The following is a 14,495-nucleotide window of genomic DNA, read 5'->3' as shown; positions in this document are numbered from 1 at the left end:
GTTTCTGAGACCGTGGAAATCCAAGAGGCACCACGTTAGGTATCTCAGGGGGTCACCAAGCGGGGACATGAACTCAGAAACTGCCACGCAGGGGGGCGTTTGGTCTCAAGCCGCCGCTGCTAAAGGGTTAATAGAGGCCGATGGGAGGCGAGTCTTGCAGCGGCGACACCAGGGCCCTGCTGTGCAGGGCGCTGCACAAACACATGGCAGAGAGCCGGTCTCTGCGTGGTTAGTGTGAGCAGCGCGGGTTAGGGGCGGTGAGACGCCCAGCAGGGCAGATTCTAGGCGAGGCTTTGACCTGGTGGACTCTCCGACAATGGATTAGCCGTTTATTGAAACTTCTGCTCGGCGTTTATTAACACTTGATTAGTGGAACCATCCCAGACAGTGGGACCTGCTGCTCTTTGGCGAATATGTGACACCCCCCCGCCAGGCTGTGTTGTCCCCCGGAAGCTCTGGTGCTAGGATTGAGGGGTCTGGAACGGCTTCCGTATGGGGAGAGATTCAGAAGACTGGGACTTTTCAGCTAAATCAGGGCCGGCTTTAGGCCGATTCCCCCGATTCCCCCAAATCCTAAAGAAGAGAACCTAACTTAGGCACCTTTTTCATTTTTACTCACCTGGCGGCGCTCCGGGTCTTTAGTGGCACTTCGATGGTGGGTCCTTCACTCGCTCCAGGTCTTCGTGGCACTTCGGCAGCGGGTCCTTCACTGGCTCCGGGTCTTCGTTGGCATTTTGTCGGCGGGTCCTTCAGTGCCGTGGAAGACCCGGATCGCCGCCGGATGACTCATCCCGTCAGGGCCCCGTTGAAACAATTCGAATCGGGCCCCGCACTTCCTAAAGCCGGCCCTGTTCAGCTTGGAAGAGAGACGACTAAGGGGAGATTTGATAGAGGTCTATAAAATCATGACTGATGTGGAGAAAGTAAATAAGGACGTGTTATTTACTCCTTCTCATCATACAAGACCCAGGGGCCACCCAAGGAAATGAATAGGCAGCCGGTTTAAAACAAACACAAGGAAGTATTTTTTCACACAACGCACTGTCAACCTGTGGAACTCCTTGCCAGAGGGTGTTGTGAAGGCCAAGACTATCACGGGGGTCAAAAGGGAGCTAGCTAGATTCATGGAGGACAGGTCCATCATGGCTATTAGCCAGCATGGGCAGGGATGGTGTCCCGAGCCTCTGTTTGCCAGAAGCTGGGAATGGGCGACAGGGGGAGGATCACTTGAAGATAACCTGTTCTGTTCATTCCCTCTGGGGCACCTGGCATTGGCCACTGTCGGTAGACAGGATACTGGGCTAGATGGACCTTTGGTCTGACCCAGTATGGCCGTTCTTATGGTCTTATGATTTTGCAGCTTTGATTGCTTGGAGATGCTTCTCAAAGCCAGGAGCGTTCTCCCCCCATCCTCCACCCCCCCTTCCCGCCCCCGTCCGTGTTTGGCACTGAAAGTTTCCACGGTGAAATGATGAGGGATCACCTAGGAAACGCTCCGTCGGCAGGGAGGTGGGTACCGAGCATCAGTTCCCCCTGCCGGGCCTCTCCCATGGGAAAGGGACGCAGAATCGGCTCCCAGGAGCAAGGAGGGAATTGCAAGGGCTGGAAGGGGCAGCCTGGATTGACCCTCTGACCAGCTGTGACAGGAGCCAAGCGGGTTCCTAGCCCGGCCTGTATTACACGGGAGCAGGTGCTCTGGGATATGGCCGGGGCGGAGGGCAGGAAAAGCGCTTCCCAGCGGCGAGACGGGGCTGCGCTTGTAATGATCCCTTTGCAACAGGAAGGATGAATCGGCCCTGGAAGCTGATGGGTGGGTGCGTTTTAGCAACCGGGAACGTCGGGCCGCCCCGTCGCTCTGCCGGGCGAGCCCAAGGCCGCTCCTGCCACGTCAGGGTTAGAATGCTACAGAGCCGCAGGGCATTGGGGTAGCACAAAGGGTTAATCAACACGCAACCGTTTCTCCGTCGTGGGGGTGCAAAGGTTCTCTCACACACACACACACACACACACACACACACACACACACACACACACAAAACCTTCCTCTGTTGTGCAGGTGCAAAGGGTTAATACACACACACACACACACACACACACAAACAACCTTCCTCTCGTGGAGGAGCAAAGGGTTAATACACACACACAAACACACACAACCATTCCCTTGTTGTGGAGGTGCAAAGGGTTAATACACATTCCCCTAGTGTGGAGGCACAAACGGTTAATACAAACACGCACATACAAATCCGTTCCCTTGTCATGGAGGTGCAACGGGTTAACACACACGCACACACAGACAAACAACCTTCCTCTGTTGTGGAGGTGCAAAGGGTTCATACACACAACACACAACCATTCCCTTGTTGTGGATGTGCAAAAGGGTTCACACACACACACACACACACACACACACTCATCCTCCAGGCAACAACCCAGCTGGCTGCAGGCAGCTCGAGCGGCTCAGGGATGCGGCGTGTCCGTGTGGGCCTCCTTGCTAGACTTTAATTTCACAACCCGGCCCTGCGTCCGTCTCGTGCAATTCCAGCACTGATCCAGAGCTTGTCTCGCACTTAGTTCCTTTCCTCTGATGATGCAGCCCCCTGCCCGTGGATCTCTGACCACTAGGCCCCACTCCCCCCCCCCAGAGCTAGGGACAGAACCCAGGCGTCCTGACTCCCTCTCCCTTGTACAGCCTGCCTGAAACACTGAAAACACCCTATAAAGCAGCTTTATAAAAAGTGTATTTGCAAATTTTATTTTTCAAATATTTCAAGAGCCTTTATTTGTGGAGTACAGAGAGGGGCTTGGCTGGGGAAGGGGAAGGGAAAAGCCTGTTTTCCAGGACAGCGAGTTGGGATATAGAAGTGGGGGGGCAGGATGCTAAGCAGAAATGTAATTTGATTAAAATATTCCCTGTGTCTGTGGTTCTGGTGTGATAAAGGAGGCCCCTTGTCAGAATCAGAGGCCAGGGTGATGGGCCTGGCGTATGAACCGAATAGAACGCTTAGCTGTTATTATGAGCCTCTGAAGTGGAGCACTTACTCCAGTTTAAAGCCACTTTCGAGGGTTCGCATGGGAAGTGGTGCCGGCAGAGTTAGGGCCGCCAGTTGCTCCTTGTAGACAAGCCCGGAGTCTTTCTGGCTCAGATCCGGAAAGGTCGGAGAACTCCATGCCGTAGAGAGAGATCTGGAACCGATCCCCGGTCTCGGGGGTGTATCCCTGCTCTGGGCAGCTGTCCTGAAGACACGTTCATCTTCTGGAATTGCAAAGCCATTCCCAAAGGATTGGCCTCCCCTCCTCCCCCCGCCCCGGAAGAAGACCCAGAGCTTTTCTGGGGCCCGTGAAGGACCCCCCAGGGCCCCGAAAATCTCTCATGGGGCCTGGGGCACTTGCCCTGAAGCCCAGTGGCTTAGTGGCTTGGGGCTGCCCTCCCCTCTGAGGACTGGAGGGGGGGACTGTGGTTCTCAGCCAAATGCCAAGTGCCATTTCAAGGCCGATGCATCCTGCCTCCTCCATGCCATCGGGCAGGCCGGGAGGTGAGCCAGGCTGGGACGTAGGCCTGAGCTAGCCCTGCTGGAGAGCATATTCCCCCCCACCCCACCTCGCGGATCCGGGGGGGGGGGTGCGGGAGGGTGTCACCGAAGGCAGCAGCAGGCACAACGCTAGGTAGCTGCAAAGCTGTCTTGGCTGGCGGCCAGGATCTGAGCAAATGTGCTCCGAGCCGGGGCTAGGAGCCGTGCAGTGGGATGCTCGTGTAACGCTGGTTTCTCCACACGCCCCCCCCCCCCCGGCTGTACCGGGGGTTCAGCGGCTTCTCACTCCCTTTGTTCCCCGTTTCCCTGGATCCCCCAACATGGCCCCTTCCTTCGCCGCACCCGCTGGGCGATTAGCGGAAGTGGGAGGTGGGCACGGGGCCAGCGGAGCCATCTCGCAATTTGCTGAGCGCCTCGTGTGCGAACACAGTCGCCTCAGAGCAGGGTTCGAATCCCGGCCGCGATAGCTTCTTCCTCCTCCCAAGGTGACACCGTGGAGAGGCGGTCGCGATCCGGGAGGTGGGTTGGGAATTTTCCACTGGAACATCTTTCTAGCAGATTCCCAGATTCCCAGGCCTCCTGGATGCCACAGGCCACAGCCCGTCCCTAGAAGAATTTCTAGAGCCAATATTATACTTGGTTCCTGTCCGCCGATGATGCAGCCCCCCTACCCCTGGATCTCTGACCACTAGGCCCCACTCCCCTCCCAGAGCTGGGGACAGAACCCAGGCATCCCGACTCTCTGTTCCTTGGACAGTCTGCCCAAAACACTGAAACCCGCCCCCATAAAACAGCTTTATAAAAAGCGTATTTGCAAAGACATCCCACCTTGCTTTAAAAACCGCCCCTGGCGGCGAATCCACCAGGGACGAGCCCGGGGGTGAATTGTTCCAACGGTTATTTACCTTCCCCCTTCGACAGGGCTACGTTCCCCCCCACCTGAGTTGGGCTCGTGACGGCTTCCGAGCAGAACGGTCGGTGGTGAAACGTTGCACAGAAACGTGTTGATTGCGTTGGCGGGGGAGGAAACCTGCAGTTCGACGCGCTGGGAACATTTTGTTTCCACGTTTTTTCGGACGGGCGGGTTGGAATTTTCCCTTCCAAACGGTTGTGTGTCGCGGAGAGATTTTTTTTTTTGCGCCGTAAACATTTTAGCGGGAAGCTTTTCCTTGACCATGTTGAAATGAAACGTTCTGATTCAAGGGGAACGTTTTGCTCGGCCCAGAACGCAGGGTTTGCGGGGGTTGGTGTTTTGGGATTGTCTTGCAGAGGGAATTTCTGAATGGGTTTTGCTTTCCCGGAGGGGAATTTTTTCCACCAAAGCCGTGGAATTGAATTCAACCCCCTGGCGATTTCTCCCAGACCCCTGGGGCGGCGTCCTGGGGCTGCTTCGTGCCCACTGCTCTGGAGTGTCTAAGAGTGTCCCGGGCTCAGGCCGTTTGCAGCAATAGGAGCTGTGGGGTGGCTGTAGCCCCCTCAGCCCTTGCAGATGGGGGGACCCCCTCCTGGCCCTTAGCTGGGACCCGAAGCCAAGTTGTCAGACCGGAGACCGGGCTCCTTGGCTGGATGGGGTGAATTTGGGGAAGCTTTGAGGGGAGCCGGAAATGCCATGGTCTGCCTCAATCCAGCATCTCCGACAGCTGCCTGGCCCGGGCACCAGCTGAAGCAGGGGAACCCGCCGCTGAGCCACTTATGTAACGTGCGACGTGCCCGGGGGCATTTTCCATGGGAGTCGCGGGCTCTTGAGGAGGCAGCTAACGGGAGCTGAGCCAAGCTCTTGGCATGAAAGCTGGGACCAGACAAAACTGGGCACCGTTTGCGGGGGACCCGGGGGGGTGGCGCACCTCAATTGCAGGGGAAACCGGGGGCAGCGTGCCCTGATGGCAGGGGAGAGCCCGGGGTGGCGCAGCACTATTGCAGGGGGAACCGGGGGCAGCATGCCCTGATGGCAGGGGAGAGCCCGGGGTGGCGCACCACTATTGCAGAGGGAACCGGGGGCAGCGTGCCCTGATGGCAGGGGAGAGCCCGGGGTGGCGCACCACTATTGCAGGGGGAACCGGGGGCAGCGTGCCCTGATGGCAGGGGAGAGCCCGGGGTGGCGCAGCACTATTGCAGGGGGAACCCGGGGGCAGCGTGCCCTGATGGCAGGGGAGAGCCCGGGGTGGCGCAGCACTATTGCAGGGGGAACCGGGGGCAGCGTGCCCTGATGGCAGGGGAGAGCTCGGGGTGGCACACCTCAATTGCAGGGGGAACCGGGGGCAGCGTGCCCTGATGGCAGGGGAGAGCCCGGGGTGGCGCAGCACTATTGCAGGGGGAACCAGAGGCAGCGTGCCCTGATGGCAGGGGAGAGCCCGGGGTGGCGCACCACTATTGCAGGGGGAACCCGGGGGAACACGCCTTTTTTGCAGGGGGGGTGACACAGGATGCGACATGCCCCAATGGCAGGGTGGGTACCCAGGGGATGGCTCACTCCACTTTTCAGGGGGAGCCTGGGGCCGGCACACACCGATTTGCAGGGGGTGGGATCTGGCCCATTGACCTCAGTGGGGTGATGTCAGTTTACCCCAGCCGGGATCTGGCCCGTAGAAGTCAGATCTGGGAAGGACCCTGTAGTTCCCATTGACTCCCTCTCCTGGGGCCCTCCCTGGATCGCCCCTGCAGGGCGTTCCCCGGGGTTTGGCCTGGCTTGGGTCGCTGCTCCTTCCCTGGCCTTTACCTCCCAGCCAGGAAGCTTCCCCTGAAATTTGCTGTCCCCTCTCGCTGGCTACCCCTCGGTATCCGTCCATGATGCCCAGCAGGGCTGGAGCAGCCTTGGGGCGGGGGGCAGTTGGGGGGCGAGCGTGGGCAGCAGCTGAGCGGGGCAGGTGGGGTCAGCCGGCCTAGGGTGGGAACTCTGCTAGGGGAGTAACGTTCCCAGGCAGTGAAATGACCCGCGATTAACCTTGATCTCCCCGGCTGTGCCTTCTGCGTCAGCCTCTTCTGCGGGGCCGCAGGGACAGGCAGCAGGATGGGGGAGCCCAGGGAGGTGAAGGGGAAGGGTGGTTATTCTGCGGAAATGCCAGGCGGCCTCAAGTGAGCTCAGGGCCTCGTTGCGCCAGGCTGCACATACATAGCAAGAGACGGTCCATGTCCCAGAGAGATCCCAGTTTAAGTAGACAAAAGGTGAGAGGGGAAACTGATGTGATTTAGAACTGCTCCAGCCTCTGCAGTGAAATAACACCAAGGCCTGGGTTCTGGTCCCGGCTCTGCCGCTGTCCCGGGCACGTCCTTCCCCACTCCCTGTGCCTCAGTTTCTCCTTCCACCCCTTTGTGGCTGTTTTGCTTGTCGTGAGCAGCAGGCCAGACCCCGCAGTGGCAGGGATGCCTGCGCCTGTTCCCGGAGTCGTCGTGGGCGTCCTGAGGCTCCGCTTCGATTTGTCCCTTCACAGTTCAGGATTTGAGGCTAATTTGACGTGATGCTGGTTGGGTTTTTTTTTCCCCTTGTCAGAAAGTATAATGGCTTGTGAAAGGCTCCACGCCTGGCTAGGGGGTGCTTCTGTCCTACCCGCTGCGCCCGGGCACCGGGCCAGTAGGCACGCTGGCACCCCGCTGGTGACACAGTGCGGGGAGTGGGGAGGCGGAGCAGGAAGGGTGTGGAGGGCGCATGGGGGGCCATGATCTGGGGGTGAGTCAGTGAGGACCCAAGGATGCGGGGGGGGGGTGGGGTGGGCTGGGCTGCCACCCTGCGCCCGGTTCCCCTTTGTCGGAGGGAGAAGCGCTCGCTTCCCTGCTGCCGGGCTGTGTCCAGCGGTGGCACCGTGCTCCGCCCCCTAGGCCACATGGGCGCCCGCCCCATGACGTCCCAGCTGAGCTGAGTCTAGGGGTCAGGAGATTTTGGGGCCCAGTGGGGCTGAGTCATTACCAGGCCTGCGGGCACATGGACCCCCCCTCCTGGGCAAGCCCTGGCCGAGGGAGGCAACATGGAGGTGTAGCATGAGCAGGCCGGACGAGGGAAAGGAGCGGGACAAGCACCCTGCACCGCAGCTCATCTGCAGCCATGCGAGGCCCCAGAGAGGCCACGAAAGCAGGGCAGGAGTTTCGGTCTGTTTTGGCCTGTGCCAGGGGCCCCCCTGGTCTGCCACGCTCGGACCCTTGCCAGCTGCTCGCCCGCCGTCTCGCCACTAGCCGGGAATCTGGCTCGGTGGCCATGATGCCAGCCTGGCTTGAGTTGATCGGGTCTGGGCTCTGAGACCCTTGGGGAGGGCGTTGCTTCTTTGGCCAGGTTCACAGTCACTCTGGTAACGAGGCTGTAATTAGCAACGCCAACCTTGGGGACAGGCGCCGTCATTCCCGCCCACCCACCCCCCGGATCTGGGGCCTCGCCGTGGGCTCGGATAACGCACGTGCCCCCTGACGTGAGAGACAGTCCCAGCCCTAAAACGCTCCTGGTCTGAGTAGACAAGGTGTGGGAGGGGAAACTGAGGCACAGGGCTGGGCTAGCAGGGGGCTGCGGGTTGGGACTGAGGGGCACTGGCAGAGCTGGGGGTGTGGGGAGCCCAGGGTGAGGCTGCAGAACAGGAGTGATGCCCCGTGGCAGAGCTGTGGGTGGGAAGCTTGCAAGTCACCTGCCTATGCCAGCCCTGCTCTCAGCCTTCCCTCTCCTGAGACCTTTCTGCAAAGGCCCTGAGCCGCCCGGGTCCTGGGCTCAATTTGCTGCTACCTGGTGCATTACGGTAGCCCTTAGATGCCCCAAACCAAGATTAGGGGCCTCACTGATCAGGGCTGCACAGGCATAGGGTGAGAGGCAGCCCCTCCCCTGCAGAGCTCACAGTCTAAATCAGGGGTCGGCAGCCTTTCAGCAGTGCTGGGCCGAGTCCATTTATTCGCTCTAAGGGAAGGTTTCGCGTGCCGGTCAGACATTTTAACATTTTTAGAAGGTCTCTTTCTATAAGTCTATAATATATAATTAAACTATTGTTGTATGTCAAGTAACTACGGTTTTTAAAATGTTTAAAAAGCTTCATTTAAAATTAAATGAAAATGCAGAGCCCCCCGGAGCGGTGGCCAGGACCCGGGCAGCGTGAGTGCCACGGAAAATCAGCTCGTGTGCCGCCTTTGGCACGCGTGCCATAGGTTGCCATAGGATGCCTACCCTTGCCTGCCCAGCTGTTTGCAGTGGCGGTGGAGGGTTTTCTATAAGGCCTGTCCCTGCCATAACCCAGTGCCAGCCCCGCCCCCCGCAATTAGTAATGCAAGAACTCTTGGTGTTTATTAAACACCTTCCCATCAGCCCTCTGGCCATCCTGTGCTGCGCGGCCCCTGAATTCCTGACCGTGGGGGTTATTGCCGGTTGCTTTCCGCAGTTCATTCCCCATCGCAGCAGCCTCCGTGGGGCGGACTGCGAGGGGCTGTAGAGGCAGTGCAGGCTAGTGGCTAGAGCAGCAGACGGGGAGTCGGGGGCTCTGTCCCCCCACACCCTCGTGAGACCTGGGATGAGGCAGTTGGGCTCACCTGTGAAGCGGGACTAGCAGCGTTAGCCCTTTGGCCTGAGCGGTGCAGTCGATTGCCAGGCCTGGCCGGGCGGGCTGGCCGATGCCCCGAGTCAGGACAGAGTCCCCTATCCCTGAACGCAGCGGGACAAATGACAGCAAACCGTTTCCTTGCTCGGAAATCCCCAGGTCTGCCCTCCGGCAGGTTCTGTGCCCAAGGAGCGCCGTCCCTCTGCGACCTGCTCCCAACTCCGGCTCCTGGCTTCCTTTGCCTCCAGCGCCCACAGGCTGCTGTATCTCCCTTGCCCCACGGAGACCCTTCAGTCCACACGGCTCTGAAGGAGAGCGCTTGGCCGCCCGTCGGCTTTAATGAGGTCTGTGATTGGCTTTGGATCCAAGGTGACTCACCTGAGGGGGGCTTCTAAGCCCCTCCCAGCACCACGGTGATAAGCAGGGAGCTGGAAGGAACCAAGGCCTTGTTTAGGGCTAAAGAAGACCACCCTCCCCTCCCGTGACGAGCAGGCGCAGGAAAAGTCCCGGGCAGCTCAGCTGGGCTTTTTGGTGAAAACGCCTGAACGTGGGAGTGCTCCTCTAATGTTATTTAGATGTGTTATGGTAACAGCTAGTGTCGGGGTGGGGGGGGGCGAGCATTGTGCTAGGTGCGGTACAAACACAGAATGAGAGACATTCCCTGCCCCCAAGAGCTCATGGCTTAGATGGCTAAGAGTGGGAGGGGAAACTGAGGCACAGAGAGGGGGGGGGTTGGGTGGGGGAGGATACAGCACTTTTCATCCATTGATCTCAGAGCACTTTACAAAAGAGCTAAGTAGCATTATCCCCATAGTACAGCCAGGTAAACTGAGGCACGGAGCGGCATTGTGACTTGCCCAAGGGCAGTGGCAGGGCTGGGAACAGAACCCAGGTCTCCTTAGTCCCCGGGGAGAGCCCCTACCCGCTAGACCTCACTGCCCCCTGGCTCCCTGCAGTGACGGGTTCATAAGACATACAGTGCCCCCTCCAGCCAAGCCGGGTCGTGTCAGTAGCCATCAGCCCGGCCCCGGGGAGCTGCTCCTGAGGCAGAGGAACGAGAGGTAACCAGAAGCACGAGGCGGGTGAGCTGGCTGGGTGAACAAGGTGGCAGAGCAGTGCCAGGCCTCGGTCTCCGGAAGGCTTCCTGCAGCACAACCTACCTGCTGGCAGAGGGGGCCAATGGCCTGTCTGAAAGGCAGGGAGCAGGGGGTTCATGCCACGTCCCAGTGAGCGCACAGCATGTGGTTACAGGGACCTGGACATCCCTGCCTGGCAGATCCAGTGTATAGACGCAGACGCCCAGGCAGCCGAGCGCCGGTCCCTTTGATGCCCTGCGTCTGCTCTGCCTCCGCGCAGCGGGGGTGTTAATCAGGGGCGTCGTCCCCGTGGAGCGCCGGTTTTCTACCAGCCAGGTTTGCCTTTGATCTCCGCTGACTGGCATTTCAAACGCCGCAGCCTGGGAGAAGCCACCTGCGGGAGGCCTAGAGAGATGGAGCGCGTGGCGGGAAGGGATTGCGGGGCAGGATTTAAAACGTGTTTTGTCTGGGCGCCGTGGCAGTCGGCACCGAGGGAGCTGTCGGCTTCCATGGCCCGCAGAGCTGCACGCCCGTTGCGTGGCGGTGCCCCCTCCTCCGCCCGGCACAGGGGTGCTCTGCTCCAGCATTTGGGGTATAATGGGGTGCTAGCTGCCTGCCTGTGGGGGCATAGGGGGGTGACGCATAACCGGTCCAGAGCTGTGAGATGCTCATTCCCTTGTTTTGTCCGTCTCAGCACCGTGTGCCTGCTGGAACGTGGGCTCTGGGAGGAGCTAGGTAGGGCTGGGATTTTGGAAATCTCTGGCTGTTGGAGCCAAGGGGTGTCAGCGGGTGCCCGACCTGCTTTTGGAGAGTCTCAGCCTGGGTAGGAACATGTTCTAGCTCACCTGGCAGATATGGGCTGGATGTAGGAATCCCAGGGGAAGAGCCTCTGGATGCTCGCACTGGTTCCTTGTGGTCTCAGCTCGATGCCAGCTTGGCCACCGTGGAGAGCCAAAGCCCAGATCCTCATTAGGCGCCTCGATGCCTTGTTAGGATCCGGGCCCAAGCCACCACTACGGTAAGTGGGGCAGCACCAGTGTAAGTTACCCAAACTCCCCACCGCTGATATCCCTCAGCCCTGGGGGACCCTCTCCGGGCTTCAGAGGCGAGTTCGCGCTGTGCCCCCGCTGAGGCGGCCGACAAGCCCAGTGCCCAGTGTGGTGATGGGTTTTGTGAGGTGGGCACTGTACCGCAGCTGACAGTCGTTCTCTCTCTGTATTGTGGTCGTGCCAGGAGACCCAGTCGGGGATTGGGGCCCTGCTACCCTGAGTGCAGTGTGGTCCCTTCCCCCATGAGACGGCAGGCGGGCCCGACAGAAGGAGAGACCCAAGCTGGTACCGTTGGCACGGATCATCCTCCAGCCACAGCCAGCCACGGCGGCGTCTCCCTAGCTCTGCCCGTGGCCGGTGGTTCCGTGCCCTCGTGCCAGTCCCCTGCCCTCCATCCCAAGAGGAGTAGATTGCGAGCGGCTAGGACGGCGCTAACCCTCCGCACCCATCCCTTGCCAGCCGACACATGTTCGTGGGATGTGTAGCCAGATTTCACGGCTTTGTTTATGGCCTCGTTTGGCTGTTTGATTGACAGGACCTGCCCTCGGCCGGGGGGTGGAAACCAGCAGCTCCTCTCCTGTTGGCCGCCAGGGTCTCCGAGGCAGCTAGAGGCATTTCCTTCCCGCCCGGCTATACCAGAGCAATAGAGATGAAGGCCTCAGTGGTATGTAAGTGCCTAACTCCTATTGGTTTCAATGGGAGTTAGGTGCCTAAATTCCATGGCCGTATCTCAGGCTTTAGCACCCTCCGGAGAGCAAGAGCCCTGCTTTGCTCTCAGCCTTGTCGCTGCGGCAAAATCGCCTCGACTCCCGACCTCCCGCGACCGCTGCTCTGAATCCCTCCTTAGGACTGTCACAGGGTGAGCTGGCCCTTTAAGGGGAGGCGGGCTCAGCCACACCTGGGCCAGGTGGCGCCTGATCCCTGCTGAGCCCTGCTGAGAAGGGGACTAAACCCCGTGCCCCTTAAAGGGCCAGCTCGCCCTGTGATGAGGACCTGGAGCGGGGGGGCTTTCAAAGCCAGCTCGCTAATTGGTTTCCTGCTAATCAGATTTGTCTTGCAGCCCTGACGGCTGGGGCTGGGGGCAGTCAGATCTCAGGCTCCAGGGCCTACGCTGATCTCTCACCCCGGGGTCAGGAAGGAATCCCAGCCCCCGGCCCACAGGCCAGGTGCATTCTGGGCTTTTCTTCCCACCGCGCAGCAGATATCGGCTGCTGCTGGGAGCAAGATGCCGAACCTGGTGGGCCAATCGCAGTGGCTGGGTTTGTCCCAATCTTGGTAGCTGATTTGCTGCTTGAGCGGTTCCGCACCAATCAGGCTGGGGGAGGGGTGATGTCATAGCCGGGAAGGGTTGTTACTGGTGCCGAGGCAGGATTTGCCCAGCGATACAGTGGCCGAGTGTTGCACCAATAGCTTATGAAAGGCCTGCCGGGTCGTGGGGAGAAGCAGCAGCCCCATTGGTCACCGTTGTGGATAAAGGTGCACAGGCATCTTTGCACGACTTCGAAGTGCTGCACGGGCGCTTTGCACGCGCGCCCCCTGGCCCGGTACGGGCACGCCCGGCTTCCAGAGGGGGACATGAGCATCCTTCAGGGCAAAGGGAGACCGAATCCACAGGGCAGAGATTTGCACCAACCGGGTGCAAGGCCCAGGGTGAAGGAGAATTAGGTCCAGTCTGGCTGCAACGGGTCCAGGCGGTGGCGTGACACTGAGCCAAAGGGCATCAGGCAAACTCCTGGCTGGCGGGATCCATCAGGCTGTGACGTAGTTTTCCAGCACTTGATCTGGGGCCAGGCTTTCAAAAGAGCTCAGGTCCTTTTGAGGCACCTGAATAGCCCGGGGTGACCCCCACGGCTGGATTATCGGAAGAGCTCGCAAACTGCCTAACATGGAAGCTGTGCTCTAGTGCAAGTGTCGGGTGCTGCTCTCTGGCCCTTCATCCTGGGGGGGTTGTCGAGACGAGGGAGCAAGGAGACGCTGGCTGACGTGGTGCAAAAGGAAGGGGGTTTTGTAGCTTTCCAACCCGAAGTGACGTTCAGCCCCAGGCAGCCTGCCCGGCGCTGGTTTCCTCCGGCCCCCAGCAAAGCTGCATGGCAGAACCCTCGAAGGACCTTCACTGGGCTGTTACCCAAGGTCCTGCTCTAACTGGTGCTGGTGCTTCTCCTTCGTTAACACTAAAGAGGGGGGTTGTGTCAGGGGAACGCTTGGTGACACTCGTCAGGCGCCCAGCCAAGCGCGACCGAGCCAGTGGGTGCCTGCAGGTGCCAGACTGTGGCTTCTCCCAGCCTGCTTGATGCTGTCACCCGAGGGCTGTGTGCCAAGGTGGGGGGCAGCTGCCAGGCTCCCCCTGCCCCCTCCCATCTGCAACCCTGGCGTTGTGTTTGCCGTCTGGACACGGCCAGGGGGCAGCGTCTGAGGCTCAGTCCTGAGCTCCCAGCTCCTCCGAGGGCGATCCCTTCCGCCGCCGCGGCCCGGTCCTCATGGCAGGCCGCAATCTCTCGCATGGGACTGTGTCCCCAGCAGGGGGCAGCGTCTCCGAGGAGGCCTGGGCACGGTGGAAGGGTGTAGTGGGACTTGTCGCACGTGGCGACGGGGTGTTTAACCGGGCCCTCTCCGGGGCTGCTACGGCCGCTGGCGCAGAGCCGGTGCGACGTGCCCATAGGGAGCAGCGTGGGTCTGAATGGGGGGCGTCAGGGGCTACCCAAGTGCACGATTTCTTTGTGGATTGGCCTGGCCGCGTCCCGGGATCCAGGCTCCCCATCCCGTCCCTGACCGAGAGGACGGGGCATCTGCCCCGTTCGGGGCTAGCGGTTCCTGAATGCTCCGAACCCAGGGGTTCCCCACGGCTGGTCTGAACCCCAGTCGCTTCCCAGCTTCGGGGCAGGCCGCGAGCCATCCAGGTTTTGCCTCCTTGCCAAGGTGGGGCGTCCAAGGGGGCCCATGCCGGTCGTGTCCGCTCCCCTCCGTCATGGGCTGGATCCTGTGATCCCCGAGGCCGGAGGGCCATGCCCAGTGACAGCCTTCGGTAGCTGTTAGAGCAGCGCTTACATAACAACCCGAGATGACAGCGCCAGCCCGGGGCAGAGAGAGGCAAGCCTGTCGCTGTGACTCATAGCGCCAGGCATCACCGAGTCAAGGCACCCGCAGGGGAGGAGGATTCTTCAGCCCTGCTTTCTTGTGTCTCCCGCCGATACTGAAGGAGGGGGTCTCCTGTCCCCCGCCTCCTCTGTCCCTGTGTCCCTGCAGCACTGGGATAGTCAGAGGTGCCTAAGAGAGTTAGGCACAAAACCGGCTTTCACTGGGGCTTGGGCTGCTTTTCCCACTGAGGGCCTTTGAAAAAGT

The 14,495-nt window shown here is 60.2% G+C and overlaps 1 protein-coding gene across 2 annotated transcripts in view; it reads left to right on the top strand.

The window, feature by feature from the left end:
* AGAP2 (ArfGAP with GTPase domain, ankyrin repeat and PH domain 2) overlaps nucleotides 1-14,495 on the top strand; it is a 33,388-nt gene that overhangs the window by 2,562 nt on the left and 16,331 nt on the right. The gene's annotated exons all lie outside the window — the stretch shown is intronic.

Source organism: Mauremys reevesii, linkage group 25, assembly GCF_016161935.1.
Source record: "Mauremys reevesii isolate NIE-2019 linkage group 25, ASM1616193v1, whole genome shotgun sequence".
NCBI lineage: Eukaryota > Metazoa > Chordata > Testudines > Geoemydidae > Mauremys > Mauremys reevesii.
Note: the sequence above shows the minus strand (reverse complement) of the source record. Positions and strands in the feature narration are given on the sequence as shown.